The sequence below is a fragment of the Chrysochloris asiatica genome, unplaced genomic scaffold (assembly GCF_000296735.1).
Source record: "Chrysochloris asiatica unplaced genomic scaffold, ChrAsi1.0 scaffold00027, whole genome shotgun sequence".
In the NCBI taxonomy this organism is placed as follows: domain Eukaryota; kingdom Metazoa; phylum Chordata; class Mammalia; order Afrosoricida; family Chrysochloridae; genus Chrysochloris; species Chrysochloris asiatica.
Window position 1 is genome coordinate 17,886,636 of NW_006408545.1, and position 15,098 is coordinate 17,901,733.

General features: G+C 40.0%; 1 pseudogene; it reads right to left on the minus strand.

The window, feature by feature from the left end:
• Positions 1 to 8,644: 8,644 nt before the first annotated feature.
• LOC102841552 lies at positions 8,645 to 12,421 on the minus strand (annotated as a pseudogene).
• Between the last annotated feature and the right edge of the window lie 2,677 nt (positions 12,422 to 15,098).

Consider the following 15,098-nt stretch of genomic DNA (forward strand, 5'->3'; position numbering starts at 1 on the left):
CAAACAACTTTGCAGTTTGACATATTAGCCCTCAGCGCCACCCCAGGACTCCATAACATAGTATGTTGTTGTTAAGTGCTGTCGAGTCGGTTCCAACATGTAGCGACCCTGTATAGGGTTTCCGAGGAGCAGCTGGTGAGCTTGAACTGCTGACCTGGTTATATTACCATTGTTACTCTTCGGTGGCTTTAGCTGTTTGACATTTATTGGACCAGCTGTTGTCTGGTCTACCTCTCTCAGATACCATGAGAACCAAATTCACTCCTGGTTCATCAAGCAGAATTCCTTCGGAGGGAACTTGACTCTACATTCCACTTCCTACCTCCTACCCACCTCATTTTAGTTATTCCAGAATTAAAGTGGGATTCAGAAGAGGACACTGATTTTAGGGATACCATTGCTGACATCAGATGGATCTTAGCTAAAAGAAGGGAATATCAGAAAGATGTTTACTTATGCTTCATTGACGATGCAAAGGCATTTGATTCTGTAGATGTTAACAAGTTATGGATAACATTGTGAAGAATGGGTATTCCAGAACACATAATTACACTCATAAGGAACCTATACAAAGGCCAAGAGAGTTAAAACAGAATGAGAGGATACTGCATGGTTCAAGGTCAGGAAAGGTGTTTGTCAGGGTTGCATTCTTTCACCATATGTATTCAGCCTATATGCTGAGCAAATAATCTAAGAACCTGGATTATATGAAGAACATGGGAATGGGATTGGAGGACGACTTTTTAATAATGTGCGATATGCAGATGACACAACTCTGCTAGCTGAAAGCCAAGAGGACTTAAAATAGTTACTAATGAAGACCAAAGACCACAGCCTTCAACATGGATTGCACCTCAATATAAAGAAAACAAAAGTCCTTAGAACTGGACCAATCAATAACATCGTGATTAATGAAGAAAAAGGAGGCCTGATGACTTAGTCAGTTACGTGTTTGTCTCCTAACTGCAAGATCAGCAGTTCGAATCCACCAGTCACTCCAAAAGAGAAAGAGGAGGCTTTCTGCTTCTGTAAAGATTTACAGCCTTAGAAACCCTATATAGGATCACTATGAATTGGAACTGACACCACAGCACACAGACAATCAGCAAATGAAGAAAAGATTGAAGTTGTCAAAGATTTCATTTTGCTGGGATCCACAATCAATACTCATGGAAGCAGAGCCAAGAAATCAGACAGAGTATTGCATTAGGAAAACCTGCTGTAAAAGACCTAAAGAAAGTGTTAAAACACAAAGATGTCACTTTTAGGACCAAGGTGCACCTGACCCAAGCCATGGTATTTTCAGTAGTTTCATATGCATGTGGAAGTTGAACAATGAATGAAGAAGATCATAAACAAATTGATACATTTGAATTATGTTGATGAAGAATATTGAAAATACCATGGGCTGCCAGAAGAACAAACCAATCTGTCTTGGAAGAAGTACAGTCAGAATGCTCCTTCAATGGGAGGATGGCAAGATTCATGTTGTCAGGGAGGACCAGTCCCTGGAGAAGGACATCATGCTTGGTAAAGTGGAGGGTCAGCGAAAAAGAGAAAGACCCTCCCACAAGCTGGACAGTTACAGTGGCAGCAACAATGGGTTAAAACACAACAATTGTGAGAGCATGAGTGTAGCCAGTTAGCGAAGTTAACAAATATTTGAGCAGTGCCTGAGACATCTCCAAGCCCCCACACCCTTTTCACCTTCTTTTATTATAATGATAATGGTCACCAAGGTTTGAAGTCTGGTGCCTCTGGGCGTGGCTTCTGAGAGACTAAACCCCCCCCCCCCCCCCCCCCGACACAAGCCACACAAGGCACTGGAAGAGTTAACCTTTTTGATATGTTCCTAAGGACATCTTTGTATATATACTTCACTGGTTTTACTCCTCTACAGGAACCAGCCTAAGATCATGGGAAACCAACTAGACTGCTGCTTGACATCTACAACCAGAAAAGGAATTAACAATCAGGAAGTCACCCCAACCAGAAACTACAATGCTTGCGCCATTCCCAGACCTGGGTAATTTTCAGATCTAGCACTCATTGGTTGACAAGATGGTTGAATCCTTTGAAGGAAAAGGGCTCTACAAAGTCCTGTGGCAATTCCTCCTACCTTTGCCCAGTGACCTACAGTATACTTGAGTGATTGATCACTGGAGAAAGAGCAATACTCAGACATCTCGTGACTATGAGATAAAGTCTGAGCTAACCTCAAAACCTGGAGATGCAGTGTTCACATGGAGTTAGAGTGAGAGCTCACAGAAGCCAGGTCAGAAATTGAGACCAGAGTCCCTGTGGGCCCATTAAGTCCATGGACCCATCAGTTGGTAATTTCCCCAGTCCCTGAGGAATTGATACATTTGGCAATTGGAGTAACCATCACACTGGCTCCCTGGACGAGTGAGTTAAGAGTTCTCAGAGTGGGAAAGGCCAAGTGGAACCTTTTGAAACTGTTCCTTCTCCCCTGAGCCAAGATAATAAATTAAAAATCACATCCAAGGTGGTAGAGACTAGTGCCACTATGTAAGAATCATTTTTGTATTCTTAAATATAAAATTGTGTTGGTTACAGAGCCCTTTGTGGTTGTTAAGTGCCATCAAGTCTATTCTGACTCATAGCGGCCCTGTATAGGGTTTCTAAGGAGCGGCTGGTCGGTTTGAACCACCAACCTTGTGGTTAGCAGTCCAGTGCTGATCCTGAGGTACAATAAGTGCCCCCACATAAGTGGCTGTTGGGCATGTCTAGTCACACTCAGTTATGACCCAGGAGATCTAGAGGTACTCCCTCACTGTGATAGTCAACCACCAACGATTGATATTTGTTTAAAAAAGTAAACCCACACCAGTCCTGAAGAGTCATATATATGAAGGGGCTTCAAAAGTTCATGGGAAAATTCTATATTATAATTCCACTTTCCCATGAACTTTTTGAAACTCTCTCATATATGCTTTCATGGTTTATAGAGACCTTTTATTTCATTTATCCCTAAAGATTTCATGAGGAGAAGATAAAATAGATTTTTTACACACACTTAATTGACTTGAAATGATGATTGGAAAGGTCATATGCTTCCATTTACGAAATGTTTTCTGTGAACACACTGACCTGTGAATTTCTCTCTCTGAAGATACAGACAAAATTAAATGTTTTATTGAACTGAATTAAAGATGACTTCATAATCAGGGCAGAGAGATTCATAAAGGCTTTAATCGCATGTGACTTGCCAACATGTGAGAGCTTTCCTCAAATTGATTTTCAGAGGCATTAGTTTTTATAGAGGCAGAGTAAAACTTATAAAATTGTTATCCATGTCTCTTGAAAAAAGCCAGATGTCTGTAGCTAGTTCAACTGGAAGTAGAAAGTTAAACCAAAATTCACCACAGTTAAGGGAACAGTATTAAAAAATTTTTTTTTAAAAAGCACATCATTATAATGTCTATTTTCCACTGTCCAAAAGCCATCAAAAGTAAATGCAATGAAAAAGTACAGCATTAAGAATTTTCAACATTATCAGTACAATTTTCATTATATTACAGTGACCACATACAGCAAAATTAAGGCTCTGCATTAGCTGATTCTTTTGGATATGATAAAGAAAAGCAAATTATATATTCACACAAATACCCTTTATCATGAAAGACAAGGCACACCGTCTGTATTCAGAACACCCCTGGGAGTAGCAGTCATGTAATAGGATGGGACGGTAGGGTTAAAGAAGATACAGTCAAATCTCCTTTGAATGCCTTTCAAAACAGGAAGGAAGGGACATGTTTTTAAACGGATTACATTCCCAAAGTCAAGAAGAAGTTTTCACTTATCCTGCTGGTCCTGAGATCCCAGAGTCACAAGAGTGCTACTTGACATATCTGTTGTTGTTGTTGTTGTTATGTGCTGTGGAGTCGGTTCCGACTCATAGGGTTTCTGAGACTGTAAATCTTTACAGGAGCAGAAAGCCTCATCTTTCTCCCGCGGAACAGCTCTACCAACCAGAAAATGAAGGAAGCCACAGAAAGCCACAATTCCTTGCTCAGTTCTCAGATCCTGTACCCATTTGAACTCACCAGCCCCTCCATGGGAGAAAGATGTCTGCTTCCATAAAGATTTGCAATCTTGGAAGTCATAAGAGGCAGTTCTATTTGTTCTACAGATTCACTATGAGTCAGAATTGCAATGGGTTTGGTTTTTTGTTTACAGAGATGACTATATTCCTAAAAGAATGAACTCTGTAACACAGCAATTCCTCTGTCTTTCCCCAGAATGACCTACAGCCATTTACTTGAGTGACTGGACACTGGCTATAAGACAATACTCAGACATCTCAATGATTATTATGTAAGATCTGAATTGCCCCTGATACCTGGAGATGCAAAATGTCATCATGCATCACCTAATAAAGTGAGAGCTCACAGGGGCCAAGTCAAATTTAGCATCAGACTAAATTCCAGATCACCAACTGGTCATTTCTCCAGCTCCAGACTATATAGTTGGACCCCTGAACTGTAGGGTAAAACTCATCCTCGGGGAATTCACTCAATGGCATCTATTGAATGACAAATAGGTAGTAGGTTCTGGACTTTGGACATGTTGGTAAGTGTGAAAGTCTTTGATATCAAGATGCTCCCAGTTTTCTCAGGGAAACAGACACGCAGTTACTCATACTGTTACAGAACAGTGTTATAAGGTTTTTAAGAATCCAGGCTGCTCCCCACAACCCCCCCCCCCAAAAAAAAAAGCTAAAGAGGATAGAGAGAAACACTGTTAACTGATGATATATGGAGGGGATAATAATCAATGTAATGAAACAAGCTATATGAATGGTTGAATGTGAAGCTGATGATGTGCCCTGTAAACTTTCACTCAATCCAAAATAAAAACATTTAATAAAAAAAAAGAAAAAAGGGAGAAGAGAACAAGCAGAACACGGGACCTTATACAGAGAAGCAGCAACACCAGAGATGGAGGCAGATATAGAGTCATGGAGAGGAGGAGTGCCTGAGGATTCTAGATTCATGGAAAGAGAGGGACTAAGAGCTGGTGGCCAGGAGACTGACTTGCAGAATGTGCCCTTTAGAGGTTTAAATTATTATATATGCCTGAGTGTCTTTGTTTGTTTGTTTTTTTAAAAAAAGATAAAATGAATAGAGAGAAATACTGTTAACTGATGGTACATGGAGGGGATTATAATCATTGTAATGAAACAAGATGTATGATCTGTTGAATGTACAACTGATGATCGGCCCTGTAAATTTTCACTCAATCCACAATAAAAACGTTAAAAAAAAGAATCCAGGCTGCTGTAAGCACCCAGATGAGAGAGCACCTAAGCGAGACACACTCTTCAAGTCCATCAATGGGTTCCAACTGTCCATAGTTAATGTTCAAACACTTTAATCCCTTAGTATGTTGTTGTTGTTAAGTGTTGCCAAGTCAGTACCGACTCACAGTGACCCTGGATAAGGTTTCTGAGGAGCGGGTGGTGAGTTTGAACAACTGAACTTTGGCTCAACTAACTGACTTTGTGATCCAATGCTTATGCTGCAGCACCTCACCAGAACTCCCTTTGTGTTTTCAAATAATGGGAGTTCTCAAGACCCTTTCAGGGGGACCAGGTCAAAAGAGTTTTCATAAATGTACTATCTCCATACATTGTTGTTGTTAGGTGCTGTAGAGTTACTTCCTGATCATAGTGACCTTATGCACAACAGAATGCAACACTGCCCAGTCTGGCACCATGCTCAAAATCGTTGTTAAGCTTGAACACATTGTTGCTGTCACTGTGCCAATCCATATTGTTCGGGGTCTTCCTCTTTTTCTCTGACCCTCCACTTTTCCAACCATCATGTCCTTCTCTAGGGTCTGGTCCCTCCTGATAACAAGCCCAAAGTAGGAGAGACAAAGTCTGGACTTTCTGGCTGTACTTCTTCCAAAAATGATTTGTTTGTTCTTTCAGCAGTCCATGGTACTTTTAATATTCTTCTCCAACACTATAACTCAAATGTATCAATTTTATTTATTCATTGTCCAACTTTCACATGCCTATGAAGCTATTGAAAATACCACAGATTGGGTCAGGAGCACCTTCGTCTTCAAACTGACATCTTTGCTCTTATACATTTTAAATAGGTCTTGTGCAACAGATTTGCCCAATGCAAGTCCAGGTCTTTGCACATTTCATTACAATACTTGACTTTGTCTAATTCATCAATGCAATACAGCAATTGATTTCTTGACTGTTGCTTCATGAGTGTTGATAGCGAATCCAAGCATAATGAAGTCTTCAACAACTTCAGTATTTTCTCTATTTATCTTGATGTTATTTATTGGTCCACTGGTGAGGACTTTTGTTTTATTTACATTGATGTTCAACCCATACTAAAGGCTGTGGTCTTTGATCTTCATCAGTAAGGATTTTAAGTCTTCTTCACTTTCAGCAAGTAAGGTTGTATCATCTGCATATAGCAGGTTGATAATGAGCCTTCCTCCAATCCTGATGCCATGTTCTTCATATAAAACAGCTTTCCTGATTTTAAACTACTCATTGTCCCCTCGTTCTGTTCAAATGACTTCTTCTTGATCTATGTACAGGTTCTTCATGAACACAATTAAGTGTTCCGGAATACTCTTTCTCTGCAATGTCCTCTATAGCTTGTCATGATTCACACAGTCAAAAGTCTTTGCATAGTCAATATAGCACAGGTAAACAGCTCTCTGATATTCTCTGTTAGCAGCCAAGATCCTTCTGACGTCAGCAATGATATCCCTTGTTCCATGTCCTCATCTGAACCCAGCTTGGACCTCTGGCAGTTCCCTGTCAATGTACTATTGCAGCCATTTTAAAATTCTCTTTAGCAAAACTTTACCTGCATGTGGTATCAGTGATATGTCTGATGATTTCCACATTCTTTTGGGTTACCTCTCTTTGGAATGGGCACAAATATGAATCACTTCCAATCAGTTGGCCAGGTAGCTATCTATCTTCCAAATTTCTTGGCATAGGTATATGAGTACCTCAGTGCTGCATCAGTTTGTTGAAAGATTTCTTTTTTTTTTTTTTTCCTATCAATTCCTGGAGTCTTATTCCTTGCCAATGCCTTTAGTGCACTTCTTCCTTCAGTGCCATTGGCTCTCGATCATGTGCTTTCTCTTAAAATGGCTGAACATCAACTATTTCTTTTTGGTACTATGACTCTGTGTATTCCTTCCATCTTCTTTTGATACTTTCTGCATCATTCAAAATTTTGTCCGTAGACTCTTTCAATATTGCCCAGTCAATGCTTGAATTTTTTCTTTAGTTCTTCTAGCTTGAGAAAGGCTGAGCGTGTTCTTCCCTTTTAATTTTCTAAGTCCAGGTCTTTGCACATTTCATTACAATACTTGACTTTGTCTAATTCATCAAATCTGTTCTTGAGATTATCTCCAAATTCAGGTGAGATGTGTTCACAGTCACATTTTGGTTCTTGTGGACTTGTTTTAATTTTCTTCAGCTTCAGCCTGAACTTGCATGTCAGCAATAGATGATCTGCTCCAAAGTCTGCCCCTGATCTGGAGCTTTTCCATCTTATCTTCCCACAGATGTAGTCAGTTAGATTTTTGTGTATTCCCTCTGGTAAGGTCCATGTGTATTGTCATCTTTTATGTTGTTTAAAAAAGGTATTTGCAATGAAGAAGTCATTGGTTTTGCAGCATTCTATCATGCAATCTCCAGCATCATTTCTATCCCCAAGCCATATTTTCCATACTAATCCTTCCTCTTTGTTTCCAACCTTTGCATTCTATTCACCAGTAATTATCAATACATCTTGATTGCATGCTTGATCAATTTCAGACTGAAGAAGTTAGCAGATTTCTTCAATTTCGTCATCTCTGGCTGTAGTGGTTGGTATGTAAATTTGAGTAATAGTGGCATTAACTAGTCTTCTTTGTTGTTGTTGTTAAGTGCCATTGAGTTGGTTCTGACTCAACGAGATCCTCTATAGGGTTTTTGAGGACCAGCTGGTGAGTTTGAACTGTCAATCTTGTGGTTCCCAGTCCAGTGCTGATCTAACAGCATCATTCCACAAGTCCCTTGTAGGGATAATATAGATATTATCCCATAACAGACAGCATTATATTTCAAGATAGATCTTGAAATGTTCTTTGAGATGATGAAATCAACACCCTTCCTCTTGAATTTGTCATTCCCGGCATAGTAAACAGTATGATGGTCAGATTAAAAACGGCCAATACCAATCCATTTCAGCTCAGTAATGCTTAGGATATCAATGTTTACATGCCCCATTTCATTTTTGACAGGCTCTAATTTTCCTAGATTCATACTTCATACATTCCATGTTCAGATTATTAATGGCTAGTCACTGCTGTTAGGGCATAAAGAATGCATGATCTCTGAAAATTATGAAAACATCCCTGCTTCCAATACATTTCTAAGTACAAAACTGACTACCATATTTGTTACTTCTGTGTAATGAGAGAAGGTCATTTTCAAAACAGGTAAAATTCAGTCTTTAGGTGTGATTGGTTTGAATGACATTTTAAAATTTAAAAAGAAAATTTCTTAGTTGTTTGGGATCCTTAAGCATGCAAAGCCTCAGAGAGGAGGGTTCACGAAGGAACCAGGGTTGTCTTACAGCATATACAGTTAAGCCAGAGCTGGGAATGCCTCCGAGTCATTTACTTAGGAGCAGAAGCATTTGACTTGTCAGTCCTGCTGCCACAACTGCGACACCCACCACACCCATGTCCACCTCTTTCCCTCTTCCTCTCCTGCCACCACGTCCTGAGTGGCCAAGGTCTCCAAAATTAATCTCCAGCTGAGATGTTGTATCATTTTCTGGCTTCCGGAAATGATGGTCCATAACCGAATCTTCAGCATAAGCCTCTTCGCTCTGATTTATGAAGAACAAATCCCTTCTTCCACTGTCTATCAGCACCTTAATTTGGTTTTTGGGTATTAAATTCTACTTTTGCCCCGTCTTTATTTTGAATAGCCTTCCATTCATCCAATGTCATCTCTTTTGGACCGTCTTCCTTTACCTCTTCAACTTCATTCTCCCTATTTTTAGTGTCGGCCACTGGATGTTCTTTACCTTCAGGTGTCTCCTCAGTCACATTTGATTGATCTAAGTCACTGAAATTATAAAACATTTGTTTCTGAATGTATTTGGGACGCTCTATTCATTCATATTTAACAGTTCCTGAGTTGTCTTCGTGTTTCGGCCCACTATAATGTGTAAAAGAATATCTATCACTTCCACTACGCCTATCAAATGCACGTTTGCCATGGGAATCAAATTCATCTCCTCGTCCCATTTCATGTCCGTGGCCTCCTCCACTTCTTCCAGGACCACCACAACCTTGAATAGGCAGGCCAATAATTAGTTTATCAACTGAAAACTCTCCACCTTCACCTTTTTCTTCAAGTGGTTTTTAAAATCGCCTTTCCCAAGGTGGTCATCTTTCTGGTCATCTATCAATTATTTTCCCTTCACCCTGAAGTTGTCGATCATGTCTTCTTCCAACATATCTTATTCCTTCTTTCTTAAGCCCACAGGCTGCTGCGTCTCCTCTTTCTTGTCGGCCATGCCAGCAGTGGGGAGCAGTGGGTTCTTACAGTCCTTCTGGGACTCTACACAGCTGTTTGCCTGCTGCGTTGGAGTTGGTCTGGGCTGCGACCTGCGCTGCCCTCTTGGTCCCCGGGCCCCCAACGCCGCCCCTACCGGCTTCTTTTTTGTTGTTGTTCTCTACCGCCTTTAACACCTTGAAGGGATCCGATTCGTCGTCAAATAACTGGTCGAATCGGTTAGTGACCACGCAGGCATGATGGTGGCTTGGCGGCGCGTTCCTCTACAGATTGCAGCGCGCTGTGCAGAGCCAAGAGAGCCTGCTTCAGCTCTTACCGCTAGATGGTCCGGCTAAACATTCAGAAATAGTCTTCCTCTCCTTCTTCCTGGTCTGTCATAGTCTGGAAGTTCAGCTGAAACCTGTCCACCATGGGTGTATCCTGCTGGTATTTAAAATACTGGTGACGTAGTTTCCAGCATCAGAGCAGCATGCAAGCAGCCATAGTATGACAAACGGACAGATGACTAGTGATTCTCCAGACATGCAATGGCTTTATTCAGCCATAAAGAGAAATAAAGTTCTGATTCATGTTGTTACTTGGAGAGTTTTGAAAATATTATGCTAGTAGGACAAATATTGTATGATTCCACTTATATGCAACATTTAGAATAGGCAAATGCACAGAGAGAAATGTTTATTAGTGGTTATCAGAGGTGGGTGATGGTGGTTATGTGCCATGGAATCAGTTATGACTCATAGTGGCAGTGTATAGGATTTCTGAGACTGTCAATCTTTACTGGGGCAGAAAAGCCTCATCTTTCTCCCATTGGGTGACTGGAAGTCTCTGTTTACCTTGTGGTTAGCAGCCCAGTTTATAATCCACTATGCTACCAGGGCTCCCTAACGAAAGGAGAAGGAAAGAGAGAGCTCCTACTTTAAGGTCCTGGGTGGGTGCCTGTGAAGGTGCTGAAATGTTGGACAATGGGGAGTGCTGATGGTAGCACAGCATAGTGAGTGTAATTCACATCACTGAGTTGTACATGGAAGAAAGGTAGATATGGCAAATGCTTTGTTACATATGTATATTAAACACAATAACAACAATTTCCATAATAATACTAAGATATTTGCTGTTCTCACGGTGGTGACATTTGCACAGTGGCACATAAGCAATGGGGGGACCAGCTGGAGTCAAGGCAGTGACTGACACCAGACTTTATTGGGAGCATGCTATGGGCCACCACCCCCCACTCTCAGTAAACAGACACAGCAAGGTTCAGTTAGAAATATCCTTGATGAAGCCGTCAGAAGTAATCTGATTACTTCTAACCCTTGAGTCCATTCTGATTTATTCTCTGTGATAAGCCAGAAAATGCACAGCTCCCAGCTGCATACCTGAATACAATGATTGTCTTGAAGAATATTGCAGTTGTTTTGAGTTGTGAGCTGAACTAGCTAGCCACTTTATTTCATGGAATACCATCTTTACTTAGAAAAACGATGGTAGATAAACTATGGTTATTCAGACTTGGCAAACTATTTCTTGAAAATTAACAGAGTAATCTGTTACAATTACAAAGAAAACTGGCGATATTTGTTGCCAATGATAAGGTTTGAGCTTCCAAGCCCAAATGAAAATTTTGGAAAACGTATGTCCGCCACTATGAGGTTGGCAGCTTCCTAATGTTCACAGGCTTTTCTAGGGAATCGTTGGTGCTAGAAATGAGTGTATCAACATTTGGAAGATCTGCAGAACTTAATAAACTGCTATTTTCTAAATGACCAATGCGTGGTGGTGTTCACAAAGCATGCATGGGTAAAAGTTTCATTCTGAGTGCAAGATAGATCAAGGGATTTTCATGTCACAGAATCCGAAAAGTTCACAGATGTGGTTTCAGATTCCCCAATGTAACTAACTTTTAGGAAACTGCCATTTGGGTAGTTTTGCTGTAGGATTAAGAATATCCACAGTGATCTCTACAAGTTATTCAGATACTCATTGCTGTCCCAATTCTATATGTAAGTGAGGTTTTCTTCACATGTTTCAACCAAGACAAAATATCACAACAGATTGAGGAGAAACAGCTATGAGAGCCCAGCTGTCTTCCATTAAGCCAGATGTTAGAGATTTGTAAACATGTAAAACAATGCCAGTCTTCATTTTTCCCCAGCTGCTGTTTTTTTTTTTAATCACACAAAGATGCTATTTATGTTAACATGTGAGGGTACATTATAATTGTTTTTAAATGAATGAATAATAATTTTATATTTAAGTCATGGTAAATATTGATAGATTGTTGTTATTGCTGCTAAGTGCTATGGGACTTGTTTTGACTCATAGAGACCCTGTATTTGGGTTTCTGAGAATGTCAATCTTTGCAGGAACAGAAAGCCTCATCTTTCTCCCTCCGAGAACTGGTGCTCTTGAACCATTGACCTTGTGGTTAGCAGTCCAGTCCTATCCTACAGAACCACCACGTTCCCAAATACTGATAGATTGGTGTTGTTGTTGTTAAGTGACCTTGCGTCAGTTCTGACTTATAGCTACCCAACCTATGGTTTCCAAGGAGTGGCTGGTGAGCTTGAACCAACGACCTTGCTGTTCAAACCGACTTTGTGGTTCAGGGCTTTAGTTCACAGTGCCACACCACACTCACATAAGCAAAAGCTCTTTGGGGTTTTTAATAATTTTTATAAATATAGTTTGAAAATTTTTATAAATATAGTTTGAAAACCACTATATTAGTGTATCTGGCCTATACTAGCTTATCTAACCTATTTTTCTGACCTTTCACCCCCAGTCATCTCTCTTTCCCTTGCTAGTTCAGGTCCAGCAAGGCCTAATTACTTTCATGCCCCCTAAATAGCCAGCACTGGCCTGTGAACCACAATGTCTACGGTTCAAACCCACCAGCTGCTCCTCAGAAATGCAATACAAGGTCGCTATGAGTCAGAACTGACTTGACGACTCTTAGCTACAACAACTGCTACCTTTATGAGTTGAGCTTTTATTTATCCTCTTAAAAATCTGGTTTAGTAAAATTGATCCTCATTACTTTAGAAAATTAAGGTGGTGGTGTAGTGGTTATGAGTTGGGCTGTTAGCCTCAAGGTCAGCAGTTCGAAACTACCAGCCATTCCGAGGGTGAAATATGAGGCTTTCTGCTCCTGTAAAGATTTACAACCTCAGAAACCCTATGCAAGGTCGCTATGAGTTGAAACAGAATCCATGGCATATAACCTTCACCCCACCACCTTAGAAAGTCAGCTACTACGTCCTCAGAGACCCAGGGGCTTTGTAAAGATCTCAAGAACTCATTGTGTATTTAGTTATTTATCCGTCTATCTTTCCCACTCTGTTGCATGCTCTTTGAACTTCTTTACCTTCCGCTTATTAAACACTGACAGCTAACATGGCTTCTAAAGCAAAAAAAGAGAGGAAAAGTTTAACACGCTCTCTTGCCCTGAACAAATGATACTGGATTCTCTAATGCAGGCATCAAGTTGTAGGGTTTGCTAGACAACACACTTGAACCCTTAGCTGTCCAGCACACAGACAACTTCTTCCTTCCCCAACCAGTTGCAGTACAGTCAATTTCAACTCATAGTGACTCCGCGTGCATCAGAGTAGAACTGAGCTCTACAGGGTTGATTTTTCAGATGTAGAGAGTGCTTTCTTCTGAGGTGCTCTGGGTAAACTTGAACCACTAACCTTTTGGTGAGCAGCTGAAATCATTAACCTCTTCCCTCACACACTTCTAATAATATCTTAACATATATCAAAGATACACACACAATATTAAAGATGTATCTCGTTCACAGGAAAGCAGGCAAAATCAGAGTCCGCTATTGCAGCCAGAAGTGATACAAAGCCATTGTTCTCTGAGTGCAGAATCTCTGGTTCATGCCTGCATTTGATATTCTGCAACCTGGGGACCAGATAGTAAAATGAGTCACCACCCCAACCATCTCTAAAGTATAATGATAATGAGAGGAAAGACTAAGAAAGAGAAGAAAACTTTTTTAAAACCATCATTTCCATTTTAAAAAGAAAAATGATGGTAGAGAGGGTCAGGGCATTGCTGAAATTATTTGCTTTTCAGTATCAAAGAAAATGTAGATGGAGACACTTTCCTTTTATCTGGTAGTAATTTTGAGGCACCAGCATTTGTGACTCCTCTTTCCTCATTGTCCATTTCATGCTTCCCTTGCCTTTGACCAGCATCTCCAACTGCTGCTTCATTTAGCAAATTGTTTCCCAATCACTTCTTTCTCTTTAAATGAAAGCAAATAATTTCCTTTTGTAATATTCTTTGTGGTCTTCTTCAGCCATGAGGATCAATTCAGACAACACTTTTTATTTACCAATTGGATGACAATTACACTGGAGTCCACTTGAACTTTATGCATCAAAGAAATGAACCCATACAAATATTTTGTGTGTGGGTAGCAAGAGTTAAAGGACTGCTTAATGTTCTTTATCAGTAAATAGCCCTCCAGCTTCTAACAATGGAAAAGGGGACTCAAGGGTCTATTGAAGAAAGATGCACGTTTGTGGACAGAGAAACCAGACCTGTGCTTGGAGTACATCAGAACACGTGAAGTTTCCAAAAGAGTTGATCACCTCTTTCAAAGGTAGAGTAGTAAGTTTCAGTATGTAAGTAAAACAGATCATTGTTCCTTCAATAAAGAATTCACTTATCCCTAACAATATCAGTTAGCTCTATTGTTTGTCAGGCAGGAGATTCTGAGAAGCAGTACTTATCCAAACAGAACAAATTAAGAATGCCAGGAGTACAAATCAGAAAAGGAGAATGTTAGCTTCAAATTGATTTTAAAGGAGCAAATGTGATTTCAAGAAAAATATATTTGGGAAATTAGAACATCTTCACCTTCTCAAGCAATTTCACTCTGACCAGTCAACCCTGAGAGCACGTGTGAGGACAATTGCTTAGGCACATTATTTTCCAAAAGCAGAAAACACTTCTGACTCATCATCTGGTAAATGACAGGAAGGAAAATCTCACTGAGCTGAGGAAAAAAGTTTTACTGTGCAACATATAATAAACTTCAAGATGAAGTTTAACCTCTGCAAAGACTCAGTAGAAGTTGGGATCTCACTTTCAAGTGGTTTACTCTTTCTACTTTTTACTGGTTTACTCACATGTAAGTGACAAGCAATTTATCTGAAGTGAGTTTTTTTTTTTTTTTTTTTGGAAAAATCGATTTCACATAAAGTACCACATTTTTATACAAATAACACATGATAGAAATTATGCTGAGGGTCACATGATAGAATTCTGCAAAATCAATGATCTGTTAATTTCAAATACCTTCTTTAGACAGCATTAGAGTCGACTATACACATGGATCTCACCAGATGGAATACATAGAAATCAAATTGACTACATCTGCAGAAAGACACGATGGAAAAGCGCCATATCAGTGAAAACAAGGCCAGGGGCAGACTGTGGAACAGACCATCAATTGCTCATATGCAAATTCAAACTGAAGCTGAAGAAAATGAAAACA